This window comes from Canis lupus, chromosome 12, assembly GCF_048164855.1.
Source record: "Canis lupus baileyi chromosome 12, mCanLup2.hap1, whole genome shotgun sequence".
Classification (NCBI taxonomy): domain Eukaryota; kingdom Metazoa; phylum Chordata; class Mammalia; order Carnivora; family Canidae; genus Canis; species Canis lupus.
The window spans coordinates 3,981,785-4,006,696 of record NC_132849.1 but is presented as its reverse complement, the minus strand read 5'-3'; the positions used below and the strand labels follow the sequence as shown (position 1 = coordinate 4,006,696).

General features: G+C 43.6%; 1 long non-coding RNA gene across 1 annotated transcript in view; it reads left to right on the top strand.

Annotated features, from left to right (window-relative positions):
* LOC140600888 (uncharacterized) overlaps positions 1-660 on the top strand; it is a 28,782-nt gene extending 28,122 nt beyond the window's left edge. The window contains exon 5 of the long non-coding RNA XR_012004007.1: positions 267-660. This is a non-coding gene — a long non-coding RNA (uncharacterized lncRNA). The remainder of the gene's footprint in view (positions 1-266) is intronic.
* The last annotated feature ends 24,252 nt before the right edge of the window (positions 661-24,912 follow it).

The window sequence follows — 24,912 nt, the reverse complement described above, 5'->3', positions numbered from 1 at the left end:
TAGGGCCCAGTCCCAAGTCCTGGGTTTTCCTTTGTTCCCAGGGGAGGTCCTGAGAGCAGTGGAGTGAGTGATCCCAAAGGAATGAATAGACTGGGGGAATCCTCCAACTGCCACCATGTGACTAATCTTGGCTCTCGCTAGGAAAACCCAATTTGCACTTCAGCTCTCACTCATAACCGGGTTCCTGCAGCCCTGGTGGTGACTGTTCATGGGAGCAGTTCCTCAAAATCTTGCCATATACTTCCCGAGTTTTTCCTTTTTCCCAGGCCCCAGGTTACAGTGAAGAGTGGAGAAAATCCTGGATCCTTTTGGTCCCAGAGAAGATGCAACTGGTTATCGAATGAGAACACTTGACTTTGTATATGCCTTACTTGATCTCTTCATCTGATCCACAATGCTTTAGAAATGCTTACTATATGTGGTAGCCACGGGGATTCAGAGTTTCTTCCCTCAAAGGGCTTCAAATCTTGTCGGAAGGAGCACCTGGAAGGCTCAGTGGGTTAAGCGTCTGCCCTCCACCTCAGGTCATGATCCCTGGTCCTGGGATCAAGCCCTGCATGGGGCTCCCTGCTCATGGGAGAGCCTGCTTCTCCCCTCTCTTTCTGCCTCTCCTCCCCTTTGTGTCCTCTCTCAAATAAATAAATAAAATCTTTAAAAAAATCTTGTTGGAAGATACGTAGGCAAACAAAATCCAGTGGTCCCAGGGTGGGTGGCTCAGTTGGTTAAGTGGCTGCCTTGGGCTCAGGTCATGATCTCAGGTCATGATTTCAGGGTCCTGGGATTGACCCCTGGAGGTTCCTGCTCAGCAGGGAGCCTGCTTCTCCCTCTCCTGCTGCTTCTCCTGCTTGTGTGCACTTTCTCTCTCTGTCAAATAAATAAAATCTTAAAAATCCAGTGCCCCCAGTGAATGGTGTAGGACCCTAGGGGATACTTTGAGACTGTTGACTCTTGGAGTGGTCACAGAGCAATTCCTGGAGAAGGCAACACTTGATAGATGTTTTAAAAGTAACAGTGACACTTATTGTAACTTTTAAATCTGATTATAAAAAAGGTTACATTCTTGTCATAGGTTTGGAAAATATACCAATGTATGAGAAAGAAAACAGTTATTTGTAAAAGATAAACACTTTTATGTTTTCTAGTCTTTTTATACATCCATTATATATATGTATATGTGTGTGTATACAAATGTATAATTTGAGGATTTGTAGAGAGGGAGGGGGATTTTTAAAAATTGAATCCAGAGGGCATTCTCAAATGATCCCTAAAGCAAATTCAGAAAAAAATGAGTTGAAGCAATGCAATGGATCTGGATCCAGGCTGTCTCTCCCACCTTTCCCCAAATATAAAATTTGCTCACTAAAAAAGAAGGCAGCAAAGAAAAAGTTCCAGATGCAATGCAATAGGAAGAAAGAACTCAGAAGCCTTCTCTACCCCAGTGGAGCACATCTACTTTTCCTTGAAGAGTTGTCAGCCATCAGTCTGAATTGGCAAATAGTAGCCATTTAATCCATTGGTGGCTATCACCAATTTTCACAATCGCTGTGAAAATAGCGATTTAATCCATTGGTGGGTTGGGAGGTAGTTATTTAGTGAAGGGGTAGGAGGTGCTGAAGATTGTCAAAAATAAGTAATATTTTTTTTTTTGCTTTTGATATGAGATTTTTAAATTGTGATCACACTGATTATAGAATTATATGTTCTATTTTTGTTCATAATATTTTATCTTTTATCTTTTTCTCTTCCTTCCTTCCTTTCTTTCCTATTTTTTTGTCATTAAATATTTATCAAGAACATGCTTATTCATTCACTCATTCTTTTTTCCCTATTCAAACTACACAGTTTCTCTTCTCTCTTCTCCTGGCTGCTGGTGCCAACTCTGAGGCCTCCTATGTCCTAGTAGCTGTGGCACCAAAGATGGAGGGAACCTGGGTTTCTGAAACACTGTTGAGTGCTGAGGATGTGGTGGTGAAAATGGTCAGTAGGATGGCCACTATCTGTGCCTTCGTGTAGGTTTTTAGGATTTTGTACTGGTAGGTCCATAATGTCCTAGGTATCTGCCTTGCTTATGATCTCCCTCTAGAAGAGGTGATGCCAGGCAGTTCTTTCTTGAGAAAGTAGTCATGCCTGGTAAACCACATGCATACAGCGGATCCAGCTCTGTTTCCCTAGTGCCAACCAGTCGGATGAAGCAGCAATGCCTGAGCCAGAGCTGCCCAGCAAGGATGGTAGGGTAGCAAGGGGAAGGGGAGCTGCACGAAAAAGGAACAGAATGGCCATGTGCTTATCAATAAAAGAAAATCTTGTTTAAAATGGAGTCAGAAAGCCAGCCCGGAGCACTCTCATGCCCTCGCACTCACCAGCTGCAGACCCCACAGGAAGAGAGAACTTGCAGGTAGATACTAAGTTACTATCCAGGCAGGAGGGAGGAAGGCTTGCTAGCACAGTCCAGCCAATGAGAGATGGTCTGGGCCCAGCAAATGAAAAGCCACTTACCCTTCAAATTCCCAGTTAACTTACATGGACTCTTACTGTTTCTAATGGTACCTCTGAACTTCCAGTTTCCTCTATAAAAGAGCGGTCTTTTTTTGTTCTGACTTGCCTATGTTTGTTTGTTGCAGTTTGTAATTCTATGCTGTTCCCAAATAAACTCATATTTGCTGGTAAAATAAAAGCCTGGAGCAAAGAGAAGGCGATATTTCAGCTCTCCATCAGGCCTATGGTATGTTCTAGTATACTAAATGCTAGGAACAGAGGGCATTGTTACACTACTGAGGCAGTAGGGGGTATTGTCCTTCTTTTCAGTGTGGAAACAAAACCTGTTATCTAGTGATTCTTGACTTTTTGGGGTTTGTAGCTGCAGTTCAGAGGGTGGCCTGTTCACCAGAAAGGTGTGTTCTTCCCGTCAGAGTAGAGAGGTATAAGCTGGCTGTGGCTGCTCAGCCAAAATTATGTTCCTAGCACCTCTTTTAAAAAATTATTTATTTATTTATTCATGAGAGACACACACAGAGAGAGGCAGAGACCCAGGCAGAGGGAGAAGCAGGCTCCATGCAGGGAGCCCGATGCAGGAACAATCCTAGGACTCCAGGATCACACCCTGAGCCAAAGGCAGATGCTCAACCACTGAGCCACCCAGGTGTCCCATGTTCCTAGCACCTCCTGCACTTAGGTGGGACTCTGACCAGTCACCAACTGAATGGAATTGGAAGTGATGTGTATGAGGTGACTTTACCACATTTTTCTTTCTGTCTTTTAGACTCTTAGTCTTTAGGTTGGAAGAATTACAGCTGGAAGGAGCCTGAGTTACTAAATCACTGAGTGGAGGAAAGCCACCTGCTAATCAGGCACAGCTTCGTTGGAATAGCTATGTGGGTGAGAAAGAAAACTCTGGAATTGAGGGGTTTATTTGTTACAGCATAACCTTGACAAATAGAATGGCATTCTTCTGAGTGCTAGTAAGTTTGACAGCATACTCAGAAAGCTTAAGTTGCACACATAAGAATTACACTATTACGCTTATTGCACTTCAGCGTTGTGGCACTTTGAGAAGAACCAGATTTACTCCCTGAGACTCTCTTAGATACTCATGAGGCATAGTTCTCCCAGGTCTGGCAAATGGATCCATCTCTCTTTTTCTTTTTCTTTTTCTTTTTCTTTTTCTTTTTCTTTCTCTTTTTCTTTCTCTTTTTCTTTTTCTTTTTCTTTTTCTTCTTTTTCCTTCCTTCCTTCCTTCCTTCCTTCCTTCCTTCCTTCCTTCCTTCCTTCCTTTCTTTCTTTCTTTCTTTCTTTCTTTCTTTCTTTCTTTCTTTCTTTCTTTCTTTCTTTCTTCTTTTTCTTTCTCTCTCTTTCTTAAAAAAAGTTTTATTTGACAGAGAGAGAGAGAACACAAGTAGACAGAGAGGCAGGCAGAGAAGCAGACTCCCCACTGAGCAGGGAGCCTGGTGTGGGGCTCAGTCCCAGAACCCTGGGATCATAACCTGAGCCGAAGGCAGATGCTTTAACCCACTGAGCCACCCAGGGGCCTCACTTTTTTGTTTCTTCGTGTGTATCAATTTGTGCCTTTGGCACACAGAAACTATCTGCAGCCTAGTTCAACCTTCTGTTTGCCCAGAAATTATGTTACTGGTGTGAATCAAAGTTGTAGCAAAAGGACATTTTATCTGTCAATGAGGGAGCCCTAGTAAGGAGTCACCACAGTCCCCTGTAGCACTTCAGTTGAAAACAGTTGCCTAATCAAGGCTAGTTGCTGGCAATCCAGAAAACAAAACAAAACAAACTCCCAAATGTGGCCATACTAGTATACTCTAAACAGAGAAATATAATTTATTAAACCTTTCCCATATTTTTGAAAATTTAGGTTGTTACTTTTTAACTGCCATACATGATAGTGGTATACAATAAGACTAGTTTTGAATAAACGTCTTTGCCCACCTACTTATCTTCCTAGGATAGATTTCTATCAGAAATCCTAAAGGACAAGTAGGGATTAGATTGAGTGGGAGCAGACAGAGGGGAAAGCAGGTGCCAGGGCATGGAACTGTGAAGTAGTCCTTCTATGTCAGGAATTGCCCCAGTCCTGAGAGGAGGTGCCTTTCCTAGGGCACCTGAGATTCTCTGCTAAGGAGTTTGGACTTGTTTTTGAAGGTAACAAGGAGCCACTGAAGAATGTTAAAGGGGCTTGAGTGGCTGTCCCACTTACCAGCTGCCAAGCTCTGGGCAGGTCATCACACGACTGTGAACTTGAGTCTCCTTCTTGGTAAAATGGGGATAGACACGGATCTTCTGGGATGATGGAAAAAAACACACCAGCAAGTGACCGTGAAGGCACCCAGCTCTGCCCAGTAGGCAGCAGGTTCTGCAAAGCAGATCCAGCTTGTGTGTGGTCCCTCTCCGTGAAGCAGAAATTCTAGGGAAGGTCAAGCTGGACTGCTTCATGGCTCAAGGTCTGTGGTGTGTGATTTGTGGGTAAACAACCTTTGAGCAGTCTTCCCTCTAGAGCACCTGAGGGTTCCACAGAGGCTTTACTTGCTGTGCTAACTTATCTCTTGGGGCAGGAAAACTCAAGGACTATAGCTTTCCTGTCTTCCTTCCTTCCTTCCTTCCTTCCTTCCTTCCTTCCTTCCTTCCTTCCTTCCTTCCTTCCTTCCTTCCTTCCCTGCTCCTTTTAAGCATAGAACTCTTAGCTTGGGGTTGGAAATCACCTATAGGTGAGCTGCAAATTCTAATTTTTTTTTTAATTTTTATATATTTATGATAGTCACACACAGAGAGAGAGAGAGAGAGAGAGAGGCAGAGACATAGGCAGAGGGAGAAGCAGGCTCCATGCACCGGGAGCCCGACGTGGGATTCGATCCCGGGTCTCCAGGATCGCGCCCTGGGCCAAAGGCAGGTGCTAAACCGCTGCGCCACCCAGGGTTCCCAGGAAATCACCTATAGGTGAGCTGCAAATTCTAATGATTATAATCTATCAAATATTTACTGAGCACCTTCCAATATTTGGTATGTTCTGGGTACTGTGGCTATGTCAATGACCAAGACAGGCCTTACATTCTAGTGGGAAAGACCAACAAAATACTAGTAAAAGGAAAAACTATAAAAATTGTAGTAAGTTGTAATGAGTGCCATGATGGGAAAACCAAAAGTCTGAATGAGAGAATTGAAGAGGACACGTTTTAGGTAAAAAGTCAGGGAAGAGGACACTGAAGACTTAGAGGAACAGGAGGAAGTATGGTTGCAAAGTGAACAGAGGGTAGGAGGAAGCTCTCCCTTGGAGGAAAAAACAAGTGCAGAGACTGGGAGGTGGCAGGGAAAATTGACAAGCCATCAGCATGCCTGTAGCATGGTGGGAACAGAGGGGAGGGTGATAGGACATGAAATAGAAGGCTATAGAAGGAAATAGAAGCAGCATAGGCTGCTATGTCTTAAGATAATGGTTAAGAGCACAGACTTGAGGTGAATCCTATTTTTCGCACCTCTCACTAGCCATGTGATCTTGCATATGTCATCTAATCTTTCCAAATTTTAGTTTTCTCATTTGGAAAAGGGACTTGATTGTAGTCCCTGCCTCATAGGGATGTTGTGACTATAAATGAGGAAATGCATGTAAATGCTTAGCTGAGTGCCTGGCACATAGTTAAGTGTCACACTCATGTTAACCATAATTATTACTAAGTGGAGGGTGGGTTGGAGCTGGGTGGGCCTGTACTAAATCCTGTCTGCTGCGGGATTGCTTTGTACAATGGGTGGGCAGGGAAGTCTCTATGCCTTTTGTTTTCTCTCTATAAATTACTCAAATTCCTATCCTGGGGGATAATTATTATGGGAATTATATGAGGTGATTTATGTACAGCCATCCTGATGGTAGGAACCAACTCCTCAAGGTCTTAAGATTATTATTTTTTTAAAAAAAGTTTTATTTATTTATTTGAGAGAGAGAGAGAGAGAGCACTTGTGCACACACACACACAGACACACATACACAGAAGTAGACTCCCTGCTGAGCAAGGAGCCTGATACAATCTCGATCCCAGGACCCTGGGATCATGACTGCCTAATAGACTGAGGCGTCCCAGGTCTTGTTATTATTTAAAAATATTTTCCTGGATATTCCAGCCTCTTATTAAACTCTCCAAAAGAGATAATCAAACCCTGAATGAAAATCTGTTATAAGTTTATGAACCTGGGGCACCTGGGTGGCACAGTGGGCTAGGCATCTATGTCTTGGTTTTGGCTCACGTGGTGATCTCAGGGTCATGAGATCAAGCCCTGAGTCAGGTGCTGGGCTCAGCACAGTCTCCTTAAGATTCTCTCTCCCTTGCCTTCTGCCCCTCCCCCATTTCTCTCTCTCTCTCTCTCTCTCAAATAAATAAAAAATCTTTAAAAAAAAAAGCACATTTGTGAATCCACTTGTGTTATGGATTGGGGTGGCCGACAAAGAAAAATCTGGGAATGTTAGTTTTCCTTTTCCATTTTTCTCATCACAAGGGACCCTGATTTCCTGGTCTCTTGCAAGGAGGAATAAAAGAAGAGCCTGTACATTGAGTTAAGAAATAGAACACCAGCCTGTCTGAACCCCAAGAATGCTTGGTATTGGGGGTGAACTGCAGGATAAGGCAGTAATCTGCCAGTCTCACATCCAGTTCCTTTTCCTTATTAACATTTGAGAGCAAGTGGTGCTCTAGGCAGAAATTTGGGGGGCTATATGAAAAAAAGTTATTCAAGCCACGGACACTGTGGGTTCATTGGTGATATGTGGCTAGGGAGGGCTCAGACCTGTGGAGCCCTGGTGACTCAAACCCTTCATGAGAAGCTGGCTGCTTGGGGGCCCCTGGATGGCATAATGGGTTGAGAGTCTGACTCTTGGTTTGGGCTTGGGATCGTGATCTCCGGGTCATGAGATGGAGCCCTGCCTTGGGCTCAGAGCTCAGTGAGGAATCTGCTAAAGCTTTTCTCTCCCTCTCCCTCTGCCTCATCCTGCATTCGCTTTCCAGCTGAGCCTGGGATCTCTCTCTCTCAGATAAATACATCAACAAGCAAACAAACAAACAAACAAACAAACAGCTGACTGCTTGGTAAGAACTGATGCTTCAGTGGCATCAGCCAGCAGCTGGCTTGGGGCCTCTCCGCTGGAAGCAAGGAGAAGCTGCTGTGAGGCGCCCTCAAGTTTACCCTGGGAGAGGGTGTGTGCTTGCTTCCTAGCTGACGCTGGGGGACCCTCTGGCGGCTGCTGAGTGAGTAGCTCTGCCGTGGTGTTTGCTTTCTGCGGCGTGGCCCCAGTATAATGAGGGGCAGGAAGCCTTGCGCAAGACACCGAGGAGTGAATGTGAGGCTGGGAAGTTTACCCAGCTTGCTTGAGATGGAGGCTGTGATTTAGGTTGGCACCGTGCAGTGTTCACCCATACCTTTTGTAGCATCTCTCAGGGCTTGGGCAGTGGGAACAGTAATTTTCTATGTACAAGATGCAAAAAACCCAGGAAAACCAAAAACAAAAAATGAAAGTAAAGATTTAGGTTAAAGTAGTGCTTGGTGCCGTAGGGATCAAAACCTCAATTAGGGCACAGAATTCAACCTGCTTTTATTGGTTGGCTTTTAAGTAAATTTATTCCAACAGTTTTGAATAAGATACACTGAAATCCAGAGTGCTTAGTTCTTGAAGAATGTGCCTCCTGGTAATCAGTAGGGGCATCTCTGAGGTCTATACTGGTCATATTGTAAGAACAGAAATGAATCCAAGTTTTACTTATTAAAAATCGACATAATTTTAGTATACAATACTCTTACTTGTTCCATGTGTAGTCACCTCAAGAACTTATTTTATTTAAAAAAAAAAAACTTTACTCATTTATTCATGAGACACAGGGAGAGACACAGAGACACAGGCAGAGGGAGAGGCAGGCGGGGAACCTGATGCAGGACTCAATCCCAAGACCCCGGGATCATGCCCTGAGCCAAAGGCAGATGCTCAATCACTGAGCCACCCAGGCATCCCTCAAGAACTACTTTAGATTGATTAGTGTTATAGTCATAGTAAGTCATTGTGGTTTGTGTATGTTATCTCTAGTTTCTCAGACACCCTGTGTGATAGAAGTTAAGCCTGCTGAGGAGGCGCAGAAGCTCAGAGAGATTAAATAACTTACCCAAAGGCATATTATGGCCCTATCAGAACCCACAGAAGCCTAGTCTCAAACCTCTCTGCCTTTCTTTGGGTAGCACAACAAGGACAACCACTTTGGACTATAACCAGAATCTAGGCAGGAACATGAGCAGTGTTCTGAGTAGCTCTAACGGAGATCTTGTATGTGGCCAGTGTTACACAAGTGTAGACAGTAAGTCCAGTAGGTTCAGAATAGTAGGCCCCCTTTTGGCTAGGACTCTTATATAGGGTTTGAAGAGGGACTTGAAGGTTGGGGGCTGTCCCCTCTGACAGGCATTGATGTGGCACAGGGAACAGGCACAGAGAGGAGGGCAGTCCAGGGGGCTAATACAAACAGAACCACAGAGAGGGGAACGTCAGGGCACATTTGGAGAAACAGCAAGTGCAGCTGGAAAAGGGCTTGGGTGGGGGGAGGGGCTAGATCAAACTGCAGGCTAAAAACTTTTTAAATTTTATTTATTTTTTATTTTTTAAAAGATTTTATTTATTTATTCATGAGAGACACAGAGACATAGTCAGGGAGAAGCAGGATCCCCATGGGGAAGCTGATGTGGGACTCTATCCCAGGACCCTGGGATCACAAACTGAGCTTAAGGCAGATACGCAACCACTTGAGCCACTCAGGCACCCCCAGGCTAAAGGTTTATTTATTTTTATTTTTTTTAAGGATTTTATTTATTTATTCATGAGAGAGAGAGAGGCAGAGACACAGGCAGAGGGAGAAGCAGGCTCCATGCAGGGAGCCCGATGTGGGACTTGATCCCAGGACTCAAGGATCACGCCCTGCTCTGAAGGCAGGCGCTAAACTGCTGAGCCACCCAGGGATTCCCCAGGCTAAAGGTTTAAATTGGAGACTTAATTAAACCACAGAAACTGGAGCCACCAAACGGAGCAGGGAGAGTGGGAGCCAAGAGATGATGGTGGGGATGATGCAGACCTGAATTCGAACAATGGCGGTTGCCCAGGGTAGGAGGGTGCAGATTTGAGAAAAATCTTCAGGAAGACTCTGCAGGGCTGTCACTACTGAGCTGGGGGCATGAGGGAGAGGATGGAGCACATCCCCCTGGAATTTTCCACCCTGGGTACCTGTGTCATGGTGCCTGCCAAACGCAGGGAGGAGACACTGGTTGGGGAAGGAAAGTGCTGAGCAAGGTGCCAGTGGGATTCCAGGTAGAAATGACTTACTTTGTGATGAGCCTCAAATTGTTGTACCTACCCCTGGCATGGTGACTTGGGAAGGTATGTAGACACTGGCCCTCCAAGTTGTCACTGGACAGAGACTACTTCCCTGGACAAGGTCCCATGCTGGTGGTCAGGCTGAGGTCCTGACAGGATGCCTGGTGCTCACAGAGGTTTTCCTAGCTGCTCTAGTGCTGGGAGCATCATACTGGGATTTGGAAAGCAGGACACAGCTGCTAGGCTAGGTGCTTCAGGGAATGCAGGGATGAAGGCAGTGATTCCTCATGATTGAGGAACTCATGCTGCAGGTTAGGAGACAGTGAAGCAAAGCAGAGTTGGAAGTACTGGCTGATACAGAGCCAGGCCCCCTCAGGGTTCTGGTCAGATGTCGTTCCCATCATGAAGCCATCCTGAATCCCCCAGACTGGGGCTGGGTATTGTTTACTCAGACCTCCCTTAGTGCCTCACAGCCCTTATCACAGGGTATAGACATTGCTTGTGCAGTGGCTTGTCTCCCTTAGAGCCTATAGGTTCCTTGGGGACAGAGGTTTGTCTTGGTGTGTGGTGTATTTTGAACAGAATAGGGTGGGTGTTAGTGGGGAGTATAAATCACTGGCCAACATGGGCTGCTGAGGACCGTGGCCCTGGTTCCCAGCTGCCCCTGCTCTGTGAAGAACTCTGTTGGGACACCTGAGGGTGGATGGAAAAGCCCCCACAGCCCAGTCTGAGTGCACCCACCTTCTCCTTGTAAGAAATGTCCCTTCAATGTTTTTTATTTTTTATTTTTTTTTAAGATTTTATTCGTTGATTCATGAGAGATACACAGAGAGAGGCAGAGATCTGGGCAGAGGGATAAGTAGGCACCCTGAAGGGAGCCTGATACAGGACTCGATCCCAGGACCCTAGGATCACAACCTCAGCAGAAGGCAGACCCTCAACCACTGAGTCACCCAGGTATCCCCCTTCAATGTTTTAAAACACATTGATGCTTCTCAGCTTCATCTGTTCTTAAAAGTTAACATTATGGGTCATCAAGGTCTGTTAGTGACAGAAAAACTTCTGGCAAGAGACAGCTGTCCATCAGCTAGAACTGACCCAGGATAACGTTTTTTTTTCCCCCCTTGTTAATATTTAATGGTAGCAACTGTGTGGAAGTAGAAAGATTAGAAAATTGAGGTTTGAAGTCTGATTTTCTGACTTAAAAACTTTGAGACCTAGGGCAAATCACTTAATCTCTCTGAAGCTGTTTATCTTCAAAGGGAGGATAACAACCAATATTTGGGAAGCTCATTACATCTTATAGATCATTTCAGTATACTCATTCAGATACTTACTGAGTGCCAACTTTATGCTTGACACGGGCTAAATGCTGTGGATCCAGAAATAAAGACATTGTCTCTGCCTTCGGGAATCCCAGTCTAGCAGGGCAGGCAGATAAAACAACACGTAAAGGTGAAAAGCATCATGGCCAGGTGCCTTTGGTTATTGCTGAAATATAGAGCAGAGAGTGGGAGCTGGGGGAGTCTTCTTGTAGGGGGAGTCACTTGAGGCTAATCTGAAGGATGAATCTGAGCTATCCAGGTTAGGAAGGCGGCAGGTGGGGGGCAGTGGGAATAGGGGAGGAAGGAAGAGACATTTGGAGAAATAACAGATGATCTGGAAGCTTTGGTGGTTATGTGTTGTGTGTGTTGAGAAGTTTCAGGAGATCAGGACATGGAATCCTTGAATGGCCAGATCACAGCCTCCAGTGCTGAGGGAAGAAACTCAAACTTTATTTTGAATTCTATGAGGAACACTGAAAGTTGAACATTTCTGTATGTTTTTCTGATTACAAAAGTGCTCTGTATCCATTGATAAAAAAATGGAAGATACAAAAATATAATGAAAGGAGTAACCAGAGGTAACCCCTGATCATATTTTGGTAAATATACTCAATGAAGACATATGAATATGTCTATTAAATCCTGGCTACTTAAAGTATGGTCCATGGACCAGCAGCAGTGGTATCCCCTGGGAGCTTGTTAGAAATGCAGAAACTTGGACTGTACCCCAAGCTCCGGGAATCAGAATGTGCAGCTGGAGTGGAACCAAGATGGTGGCAGTGTGTCTTGAGGAGCTTCCTGCTGATGCAGAACTTCAGAGGAGAGCGAGAGCCATGCTGACCAGAGTGGGTGTGGGGGGCTTTTGGAAGACATGAGACGGAAGGTAAAGTCTGTAGAACATGTGGAATTAGGCCAAACAGAGTGGAGAGAAACGATGAATTGCATGGTGGCAAAAATAAGATTTTGGAAAGTATTAGGATTCTCCCAAGAAAAGAACCAAGAGGAGGTTTATTGTAGAAATCTGCTTGTGAGGTGATGGAGCAGTCCCAGTACCTGCTGTCTGCTAGCTAGAGAACCAGGAAAACCAGTGGTCTAATTTAGTACAAGTCCAAAGGCCTGAGAATCTGGAGAGATGATGATCCAAGTCCCCATGTGAGTCTGAAAGCTCAAGAAGCAGGTGTCGATGTTGGAGGGCAGGAAAAGATGGAGGTTTCAGTTCAGAGAGAGGACAAATTGTCCCCTCCTCTGCCTTTTGTTCTATTTGGAATCTCAACAGATTAGATGGCGCCCACCACACAATGAGGAGGACTATTTGCTTTACTCAGTCTATCAATTCCAATGCTAATCTCTTCTGAAAATATACTCACAGACACACCCAGAAATCATGTATTACCAGCTCTCTGAGCATCTCATTGCCCAGTCAAGTTGACACATGGTATTAACCATCACCTGCAGTCAGGCCAACCTGGTCTTGTCTCTTCCCTATTTGCTGTGAGACCTGGGAAAAGTTCAGATTCTCTCTGTGCCTTAGTTTCTGCCTCTGTAAAATAGGTGTTAATAATTGAGCTTATATTACAGGATTATTAAAGGAATATAATAGATAATGTATGTAAAATTCTTAGTATATGGCATATAGTAAGTACTCCATAAGTTATTAGTACCATTATTACTGCCAATATAAACAGTGAGGGTACAACACTTAGGACATAGAAGACACTCAATAAGCTTTAGTTGAATTATGTCAAATTGAACTCCATGTGAAGGGAGAAATGTCAAAGGTGCAGAGGCAGTGAAAGGTTGCAAACTGGGTTGAGGAGCTTATTCTTGTTGGGAATGTGAAAATATAGACCAGCATGGAGTGCTATTTGAAGCATTACTTGTTAGACTTTCACTGATGGGAGAGACTATAGAGACACAAGAGGAGGTGATAAAAGACTGAGTCTAGCAATGCCCACAGTTAAAGCACGGGGGGGGGAAGAGATGGCAAAGGAAATGAAGAATGATAGGGGTTGCTAAAAGGAAGAAGGGGTCCTTGAAGAAAGGTCTGGGGCAGGAAATGTAGAAGATGAGCCAGGAACACCTTATAGCAGAAAGCAAGGTAGTTATCAGAGACTACCGGGCTCATGTCAAAAGGACTTAGGACCCAACTTAAAGGAGCTCCCTTTTTTGGCCAAACATGGAACAATATGAGCATCAAGAATGTAACTGAAACACATTGAATATGCTTAAAGCCCTAAGTTAATAATGAAACTAAATAACAAAATGATCCCATCGCTCACTTTTAGAGAATGTTAGCTAATGATTCTGATGCTAATTACAATGTGTGGGTTTCTTCTCCCGTAGAACCAAGGAATTCTCGGACACTAGCTGGGTGTTCTACAATTTAACTGAATTTTGACCATGTCTCCTTGGAAGTGTCATGGGATCTCACATGTTAATAGCTCAGTCCTACAAGACTGCCCACCCCGCAACTTCAGAGCCAATTGAAAGTCCAGGGTGCCACTTGTGCAACTGGCTGTAGATTGGAAATTCCAACAGCCCCCTCCCTGGGTTTGATTAATTTGCTAGAGTGGCTCACAAAACTCAGAGGAACATTTTACTTACTATATTACAGGTTTATTGTAAAAGGATATAAATCAGGAACAGCGAGATGACAGAGATGCATTCAGCAAAGTATGTGGGAAGAGGCTCAGAGCTTCCATGCTCTCTGGGAGGGCCACTTTCTCTGAATCTGCACATGTTCAACAACCCAGAAGCTCTCTGAACTCTGTCTTTTTTGGGTTTTGGTGGAGGTTTCATTACATAGGCATAATTGATTAAATCATTGGCCATTGGTGACTGAACTTAATCTCTAGCCCCTGTCCCATCCCTGGAGGTCAGGGGTCTGGACTAAATGTTTCAGCTGTTCAGTCACATAGTTGGTTCTCCTGGTAACCAGCCCCAACCTCAGGTGCTTTCCAAAGCCACCTCATTAATACAACAAAATATCAATTCCAAGAATTTTAGGAGCTCTGTGCCAGAAAGGGGGACAAAGACCAAATATATATTTCTCATTGTAAATCACAGTATCATGCTTGGGAACCAACACCTACTCTGAAAACTGGCTAAAGGAAAGAATCAAGATTTACCCTGCTCTTCATATGTAAACTGTTCTTTAGGATAACCAAATAGTTGATGAAGAGTTTCTCTTTATAAAAGCATCACAACTAAAAATGAATAGAATAAAACTATTTTGATTTTGCAACTCCTAGTAAAATAATGGATTGGGATAACGAGCATCAGTGAACACCAATGACCTCACAGAAGGAGAAAGCAAACAGATGCTTTCACCTTATGAAAGCACACATCAGCTCTAAAGTATTCTTACCAAAAAACTCAAACCTGAGTCTGATCAAGCTTCAGATCTGACTCTAATTTTTAGAAAATATAGGAGAAGGGGAACACATTAAACATAAACACAGGAATATACTGACAAAAAAACTATGAGAAATCCTATAAGACAAATGAATTTCTTCAATAAATACATAGCAAGGGACAGAGAGGAAAAGGGAGAGAGAGAGAGAGAGAGAGAGAGAGGTACAAGAGCTGTAAGATACACATCAATCAATTGCACTAGGGGAACTTATTTTATTCTAATTCATGCAAACAAACAGTAAAAAAATACCTATATGAGATACGTGGGGGACATTTGAACATTTTATTAAGGAATTCTTGTTAACTTTTCTTGATTACATTTTAATAATAAAAGAGCCCTTTTTGTTTAGATACCTACATTGAAATATTTATGGATAAAATATATTGTTTGGGATTTACTTCAGAACAACCCAGGGTTGGGGTGGCAGCATATGGGGGGTATAAATTAAACAAGATAGCACCCGGAAGTCAGATTATACTATTCTCTCTCTTTTTGCAATATTTGTCATGATAAAAAGAAAAATGGGACAGAAGGTAAAAACGTTCATTTGTGCCTAGCATTCCCTTTTAAAGGGCACTCTCATGCTCATTATTTCCCTCCAGTCTTACCGCAGCCCTGTAGGAAGGTGGGGTAGGAGGTGTCATCTCTACTTTCCTGCTAGAGAGTGAGAAGCTTGGAGAAGTTGCTCAAGATCACACAGTTGTCAGACCAATCCCTGCATGTTCTGAGACCAGGGGAAGCAGACTGCATGGTGCAGTGAGAATCCAGGGAGGGGCTGATTTCTAGGGGCAGGGAAGCAGTCACCAGTGTCCAATGGTGCTGTGAGTTGAGAACTGTGGAGGTGGAGAGCCTGCTATTGGGTTTGCTAATACAGTAAGGACTTGTCTGACACTGGGGAAAGCAATTTGAGCCATGGGAGGAGAAAGCCAGATTGCAAGGGGGTTGGGAAAGTTTAGTGGTAAGGAAGTGGGGAGCAGGTGAACTAGCATTTGTGAAAGAATCCCTGTTGCCTCGTTGATATTAATTTACACCTTCTCCGACTTTCACATTGGGTTTTCTTCCTCTGACAGAAGTTAATTTCTGTATGGACTGGATTTGCAACATTCCTATGTCATTGGCTTTCTTTTGCATTCCTACCAGAAGCATTGGTGATTCCGCAGATCATGGTTAATGATAGTGTTCACACTAAGCCGCTGTGGGCCTAAAAGATGAATCTGGTAACAGGAACACTTCTCTCTGGGAAGGTCAAGTTCTCAGCCAAGAGAGGAGGGGCTCTGGCTCTGGATTACCATTGTTTCTCTCTGCCCTCAGCCTATTCTCATAGGGGGCTCAGATTTCTAAGAACCCAGTTCCTAGCCAGTGCAGACTTGCCTTTCCCTCCCAGAGTTTTCCTTCCTTCCTTCCTTCCTTCCTTCCTTCCTTCCTTCCTTCCTTCCTTCCTTCCTTCCTTCCTTCCTTCCTTCCTTTCTTCTTTAAGATTTTATTTATTTATTCATGAGAGACACAGAGAGAGAGAGGCAGAGACACAAGCAGAGTTTCTTTCTTGACTGCAGTTTTGTGGGAATGCTTTCAGCAGTGGCTGGGGGAGATTTAGGAGATTAGAGAGTGCAGAGAAACAAAGCATGAACTATCACTACCCCAGCATAGGTGTGGTCCTCACGGTCTTTCTACCTGAATTCCCAGTACATCTCTCACCAGGTTCATGGGCAGTACAATAGGGTTGTTGTGAGGTGGGTGGGGCAGTGAGGCACCAAGGTCTTCTTGAGGTGCAGTCAAGGGGGGGAAAGAATCTCTCCCCCCAAATTGGAGCTGGGCCATGAATTGTTGGTGGAATGCCCAGCTTCACCATCTTTATATATTTGCATGACTATATATTTCATTTATAGAAGCTCTTTTTGGTCCTTTTTTCCCTGCATGTTCTTGTTTTATGTGACCTATTTCTTGCCTTATTTATTTGAACTTTTTTTTTTTTTTTAAGTGGGCTCCATGCTCAGCATGGATGCTCAGCTCAATGCAGGGCTTGAACTCATGGCCCTGAGATCCTGAGGTGGAGACCTGAGCTGAAATCAAAAGTAGGTCACATAACTGACTGAGCCACCAAGGCACCCTTATGTATTTGAACATTTTAAACATACTCATGTTAAGGTCCTGTCCAGATTGCTCACTTTCTTTCTCTCTCATTACTTGGGTGCAAAGTCTCTCTCCTTTGTTGCATAAACTAGGGGTATCTCATGTGCAATGTAATGTTTGTCTTGAGTCCATTTTTAGCAGGATTTCTCTTCTGTAGAAATCCTCCAAGTAGCTGCGTTGTCTTCATGGGCTAGTTTGCATTTTTTAAAAAAGATTTATTTATTTATTCATGAGAGACACAGAGAGAAAGAGAGAGGCAGAGGCAGAGAAAGAAGTAGGCTCCATGCAGGGAGCCCAATATAGGACTCTATCAGGGACTCCAGGATCATGCCCTGGGCTGAAGGCAGGTGCTAAACTGCTGAGCCACCCAGGGATCCCTAGTTTGCATGTGTGTAGGGTTTTATGGTGCTTACTGCTCTGGAGCACTTTTTAGTTTCTTAGCCTGGGGATTTGGTACCAGGGAGCAGTTTGGGTTTGAGCACCATGACTTCAGAAAGTATAGGTGTGGTGCTCTGATTTCTCTCTGATGAGAGATCCTGGGGCTCATTCTGAGTGTTGTCTAGGATGGTAAGCTGAGTTTTCAGTCTCTGTCAGGGATGGTACGACTCTTTGGTAGTTGTCTCTTTTAGCTAAAGACTCAGTTCCTGTTCTCGGTTGCAGCCCTGGGTTGCATGGCCTCAACTCTGGTGTGCTGTTACAGCTTTGGTTCCCTTTTTGTTTTTGGCATCCAGATATTTCTCTTTCTGTCTTTTGATTGATCAAGTATTTAAACTTTTTAGGGTGAAGGGTTTCCTTTTTATCTAACATCGTTTGCAGTAGGAAAGGGGCTTGCTGTATCTGCTCCATCTTTGTTCTTTTTTTTTTTTTTTTTTTAGAGATTTTTATTTATTTGTTTTAGAGGTAGTTAGAGGGAATGAGAATGGGGAGAAGGGGAGCAAAGGGAGAGAAACAAGCAGACTCCATGCTGAGCACAGAGCCTGACTTGGGGCTTAATTCCACAACCATGAGATCATGACCTGAACTGATATCAAGAGTCAGATGATTAACTGACTGAGCCACCCAGGAGCCCCTCCAACTTCATTTTTTTTTTTTTAAGATTTATTTATTTATTCATGAGAGACACACAGAGAGAGAGAGAGGCAGAGACACAGGCAGAGGGAGAAGTAGGCTCTTTGCAGGAGCCAGATGTGGGACTCGATTTGGGAACCCCGGGATCACATCCTGAGCCAAAGGCGGATGCCCAACCACTGAGCCACCCAGGTGTCCCCTCCATCTTAATTCTTGACATAAGTCCTAACTAGCATCATGGCCCAAATCTTCATCAAAAGGGATGACTTTTGGCTTCTTTTTTTTTTATTAAAAAAAAAATCAACATTGGAATTGGCAATGATTTCCTGGATATGACAGCAGAATCACAGGCAGTAAAAGAAAAAAATACATAAATTGGGCATTATCAAAATTAAAAACTTTTGTGCATCAAAATATATTATCAATGGAGTAAAAAGGCAACTCACAGATTGTGAGAAGGTTTTGCAAATCATGCATTTGCTAAGGGATTATTATTCACAGTACATAAAGAACTCCTACAACTCAATAACAAAAAACTGAGCAAAGTCACCAAATTATGTACATAAACTATATATAGTTTTTCAATATTAATTATACCTCAATAAAGCTAGAAAAAAATAGGCAAAGGACTCAAATAGATTTTTCCAATGAAGACATGTAAATGGCCAAAAATTACATGAAAATATGCTCAACAGGGGTGCTTGGGTGGCTCAGTGGTTGAGCATCTGCCCTTGGTTTAGATCGTGATCCTGGGGTCCTTGGATTGAGTTCCACAGGGCTCCCTGAAGGGAGTCTGCTTCTCTCTCTCCCTATGTCTCTGCCACTTTCTCTGTGTCTCTCATGAATAAATTTAAAAAATATTTTTTTAAAAAAGAAATTATGGCCAATATCACTTAGAGGACAAATATTATATGATTTGCTTAGGTGAGGTACTTGCAGTAATCAGATTCACAGAGATGGAAAGTAGAATGTTGGTTGCCAGGAATGGGAGAAGGGGAGAATGAGGATATATTATTTAATATGTGCAGAGTCTTAGTCGAAGAAGATGAAAAAGTTCTGTAGATGGATGGTAGTGATAGTTGCACAACAATATGAATGTATGTACTTAATGTTTCTGAATTGTGTACTTAAAATGGTTAAAATGGGGATGCCTGGGTGGCTCAGTTGGGTAAGCCTCTGACTCTTGGTTTCAGCTCAGGTCATGATCTCATGGGTTGTGAGACTGAGCTCTGTGCTCAGGGTGAAGTCTGCTTGAAGATTCTCTCTCTCTGCCCCTCCCCAACATGCACAGGTGTGAAAAAATAAGTAAATCTCTCAAAAATAAATAAAATATTTTAAAAAATAGTTAAAATGTTAAATTTCATGTTATGTATATTTGACCACAGTAAAAAGGAAAAAATATCCTAATAAATTAAGAATATTTATTAAAAAAGAATCTATCTGCATTAGCACTTGCACTTTATCCTCTGCCTTTTTCTGTGGCAGAAGTCACTACATGGTAGGAAATACTGATCTCACCATTCTACAATGTGCCAGCACTCTCCCTGTCCCTCCAGATTCACTTTCTATGCTTCTCTGCCCTACTCAGCCTTCCAGCTGGGTTTCCCTGTGAGAGGCACTGGCACAAGATCAGAAGATGGGAGGAGAGAGAAATTGGTATTAATTCCCTTGGCTCCCTTCTGCCTCCTGTGGCCCAACAGTGGCTACATTTCTATACCGAAGGCCACAACATCTGTGAGGGACCCCTTTCTCTTGCCTGTGGCTCTTGCTGGCTTCTGTAACTGTTCCCTTGCCTTGTCCAGTCAGGCCTAATGGTGTAAACAGCTTCATAATTTTGCTAGTCCCTGGTGCTTTGCTTGTTGTTTGTCTTATCCCTGCCCACACCTCTATAAAATTTTCTTCATTAAACTTTCTTCTGTGACCCTTTACGTGTGCATGTGTTTTCTGTGGGGACCCTGACTGATACAGTCCCCTATATATGATTTTACAGCATTATCTATTTGTTCACATCTACTACAGTAGTCCCCCCTTAACTGTGGGGGATATGTTCCAAGACCCCCAGTGGATGCTGAAACCATGGATAGTACCAAACTCTACATATGCTATGTTTTTTTTCCTAACATACATATCTTTGATAAAACAATTTATAAATTAGGCATAGTAAGATATTAAAAACAATAATAATAAGAGAACAATTATAACAATATACTGTAATAAAAGTTATGTGAATGTGATCTCTCAAAATATCTTATTGTGCCGTACTCACACTTCTTGTGATGATGTGAGATGGCAAAATGCCTTCATAGTGAGATGAAGTGAGGTGGTAGGCACTATGACCTAGGGTTGTGGTGCTATTTATCTTCTGATGATAATGTCAGAGGAGGATCATCTGCTTCTAGTTGACCACAGGTAGCCCAAACCGTGGATGGGTGGGGCTACCATATATGTTGGGCACCATGTTAAGTATTAGTGATGTGAAGGTGCATTTAACAAGGTCCCTGTTCTTGAGTTCAAAGTCAAGTCAGGGAAAACAGACAAGTAAAAGCACAACTGCAGTACAGAGTGATAAGTGCTATGAGAGAGGTAGAACAGAGTGCTTTGGGAGCATAGAATAAGAATGTTAAAACCTGTCTCGGGTGCAGGTGGGTGTAGGGAAAGCTTCCTGAGGGAGATGACACTTGTGCTGCTCTAGAGGATGAGCAGGAAGAGGTGGAAAGGGGGAAATGGGCTTTCAGGGCAGTGAGAAGAGATTATGAAGGGCACAGAGGCACAATACTTGGTTGTCAGTTCAGGATTGTTTGGCAAGGCTAGAGAAAAGCAGTCATGGTGAAAGCAGAAAATGAGATTGGAGGGCTGCAGAGACTGGACCATGAGGACTATTGAGTGTCCAAAGATGAATCTTGTTTCTATCCTGCATGTTGAGAGGAACCAATGCCATTTAACCACAGGAGTGACACCATCAAGTCTGCCTTTAAAACCCCTTTGGTCACAGGGTGGAGAAAGGAATGGAAGAGGTCAAACTGGAGAGTAAGAGAGTTTATTGCAAAATTGTAGAGGCTGTCTTTTTGGAAGGGGAGGGACCAGTAATTGGCCTTTTTATTAAAAGAAATCAGTTCAAATGAATATATATAAAAGTAATAATATTTCAAATATTTACTTAAACATGAATGTTTACCAATATTTTGCTATGGTACCTTTTTGTGTAAATCACATTCATAATGATTTTTAGTTTTTTTTTTTAAGTTTATTTATTTTAGAGAGAGAGAAAACTTGCATGACCATATGTTGCAAGTGTGAGTTGGGAGAGTGGTAGAGGGAGAGAATCCATAAGCAGAATGTCTGCTGAGGGTGGAGCCCTACATGGGGCTCTATTCTGCGACCAAGAGATCATGACCTGAGCCGGAACCAAGAGTCAGATGCTTACCTGACTGAGCAACCCAGGTGCCCCTAAGTGTTTTTTTAGTGGGGATTTTATTTTTTTATTTTTTATTTTTTTTTAAGATTTTTAAAAAAATTTATTCATGAGAGACAGAGAGAGGCAGAGACACAGGCAGAGGAAGAAGCAGGCTCCATGCAGGGAGCCTGACGTGGGACTCGATCCCAGGACTCCAAGACCACTCCCCAGGCCGAAGACAGGCGCCAAACCACTGAGCCACCCAGGGATCCCCTTTAGTGGGGAATTTAAAGATAATTGTGGTACAGTCTGAGTGAAAGATGCTTCTAAATTTTTACCAGTTTTTCCCCTCATTTGTTGATGGTTGTCTCAGATACACCTACATTAACTACAGTGATCTTCAGTGAATTTTCCTAATCAAGTCTTTGAAAAGAATTCAGTTTGGCTTTCATAAAGACAACTATCTGTACCCATACTTTATCAGTTTATAGACTATTTAATTAAATTTGAGTTTACAAAGAACAAGTACAACTGATATAAAAAGGTTGGGGAACAACCACAAAATACGCTTAGTTGAACACATGATTTCACTCATGGGGCTTCCTGAGTTATCCATTAGCCTTGAACATTTGTGGCTTTATGGTCATCAGTCAGTGATTTCTTTAGAGGGAATGGTGGTCACAGGAAATAGCCCAGGGGTAGAAAACAGCCTTGGAATTTAGAGAAAGACACTATTTCCTACAGCTGAAGCTAAAGCTGTCCCTTGGCTGTTTAGTTACATGAGTCAATAAATTCCTGCTTTGCTTACAACAATTTACATGGCATTTCCTGTCACCTGCTACAAGCTGTGGGATAGCCAGGTAGAGATGATATTGGGCTCAACAGATGACTTGAGAATTCTAAAGAGAGATTTGGGCTGGGCATGTAGAAATGTAAGTCATGAACATATAGATCAAAGCCATGAGTCTGGAGAAGGTTACCCAAGGAAAATGCACAGTGTAGAGACCAATTAGTGTGAGTGCCATGAAAGGGAAAGCATGGAGCATGATCATTCGTGGGAGCAACGCTTTGTCCCCACTAAGGAGTTTTGTGAGGCTTCCTGGAAGAAAAAACCATGTACGCTGAGAAGGGAAGGGTAAGTGGGAATGTGCCTAGGAATGGGTGTGGCGAGAGTGGGACAGAGTTTTGGGCAGAGAACTCAGGCTGGGAGAGGAGAGAACCTCTCTTAAGGGATGTAAAGGTCACTATGGCTGTAATGTAGAAGGCTCATGTATGAGGGCAGAGCCCGTGAAGTCCAATGCGCAGCGAGCAAAGTGGGGGTGTGTTGTGCCTGGGCTTACATGTCCAAAAGCCCTGGGGAGTCCACTGAAAGTCTTGAAGCTGGAGAACAAGCAGGACAGAGGCTTCATGAAGGAGGAAGTTCTGGAGAGGAGCAGGGCCAGAGGAGCGGGGTCACTGAGGAAGCTGCAGCAGTATCCAGACACAGTGGTGCCTGGGTCAGGGGAAGGCTGGGGGTGGGTTTGAGGGATATCTTGGGGGAGAATGAGATGAACTGAGGGTTTGGGTGGATGTGAGGAGTGACTTCTAGGTCACTTCTGGGCAGGGCAGCTAGGTGGACGGAGATGCCATTTCCTGAGATAGGGGCAGTGGAAGAGGGGCCAGCTGCGGCGTGGGAGGATAGTGAATTCAGTTTGGGGTATGATGAACCAGAGAAGGAGTTTCTTGAGTTCAAGAATCTTCTCTGCCTTATTTATTCCCCTCTGTCAGATACACAGAACAGGGTCTTAATACATCGTAAGTAAATCTTCTTTGTTCAATACTTGAGTACATGAAAGGTACCTGTATTATTTTATGCAGAGAAATTTAGGAGGCAGCGTTGGTGCTCAGGAGCCAGAAGTGGATTGAGGAGAGAGGTATGTGTGGTCATTGACCTCTACTCATAAATGAAGACAGGAGTGGGAGAGATCCTCACACTTGAGGTATAGGAGGCAGGCTTTGTGTGTGGCCTGGAGGAGCAGCTTTGAAGGACCCTTCACACAGCCAACACAAACACAGCCAAACACAAACAACATCCACACTGGACACAGTGTGGTCCCTAACCATGATCTCATCCCTGTCAGCCCTGTTCCTCTTCCCTGACCTCTTAGGCTCTCCTTGGTTCTCCTTTGCTGTGTCTTCTTCCTCTTGCTAGCCACTCTCTCCAACTGAGGGCACACCCAAGCCCTCCTCTGTTTCTTACACTAGATTTTCTCTTCAAATGCAGATGCCCCTTGCGCATTGCCAATTGGACCTACTGATGGCACTTTATTTTTCTAATGGCACTTTAAATACAACAGCCCTCATGAGCTTATCTCCTCCTCTCCAAAACAACGCCTTCTTCCTGATGTCTTCCCTCCCCATCACTCACTTTGCAAATAGGAGGCACTTCAGAGAGTTCCTGACTGGAATCTTGAATTAAAAACTTGATACGGATTGGGTCCTACTTCTTTCAAAGTTTGAGGGAGCCAAGCAAGTAAAGATTTCCTAGTTCCCTGAGCCTGATGTCTTAAAGCCAAGCATTTCTTGGTAGAATAGCAAATGGGCCAATAACCTTAAGGGTGCCTGATGTTTTTCCATCTCTTCCCTGGCTCAGTGTGCCTTGGAATAATAATGCTTAATTATTTTTTATTATTTATTTGTATACAGGGTGTACCTGCCAAGGGAATAATATGGAGACTTTCACTGACTATAGATTCTGCACAGCTAATGAATTAAGGAACTTATCCAAAGAGTCATTACAATTCTACTTGGAACACTTAGGGTCTTGCCAGCCTGAGGCAATGGTCTTCATCTGGAATGTCAGAGACAAACAAACAAACAAACAAAATGGTCCGATTCATTCTATTACTTTATAAAGGGAGAAACTGTGATCTAGAGATTTTTACTAAGAAGTTAAAACTCATGCAGATGGATAAGGAATCAGAGGGCCTCTGGAAACAATCATTTTCACCTGTGCTGCTTAGGGATGTGCCCTAGAACACGCTTCTCTTTGTCTACTGTCTTCAACCCTGGGTCAGCCTTCCAGTCCCTGCTCTTTCTCTGCTGCTTCACCTGAAGGCTTAGAAGATTAAGACTAATGTTGACCCTTGCCCAAGCCAGATGTAAATAAGGAAACCCACAGCCAAACACAAAGACCTTGACCACACCAGCCTCCTTTCCATTCCTCCAACATCCTGCTCCTTCTTACCTCAGGACCTTTGCCCTTGCTCTTCCTTCCCCTGAAACTCCCTCCTCCAGCTTTGCTGATGTTTGCTCCACTCATCCTCCAGATGTCAGCATACATGAGATCTCAGCATGCCCACCACCCAGCCCCCATTAACCTGTAACACACCACCTCTTAATCTTTCCTCCATAGGATTTATCACACTCTAGTAGTCTTGTTTGCTTACTCATTCACTGTCTTTCCCCCACTAAAAATCAGCTCAGTGAATGTGGGACCTGGTCCGTCTTGTGGAGTGTATCATCAGAGCCTATGACAGTGCCCATAGCAGCGGTGAATAGATATTTACCGAGTGAGTTATGACAAGTGACATCTCTTACATCAGTCTGAGTAATCTGAAATGATCTGTTGGAATCGTGAGTCATGATTACATATATAGCCAATGTGTATTTTCACTATTTATTGTGCAGCTCTGGAAACTGCTTCCATCATGCAAATTCCATTCCTCCCACGTTTCTTCCTCCCTGGCACAAATGTACTGACTCTAGT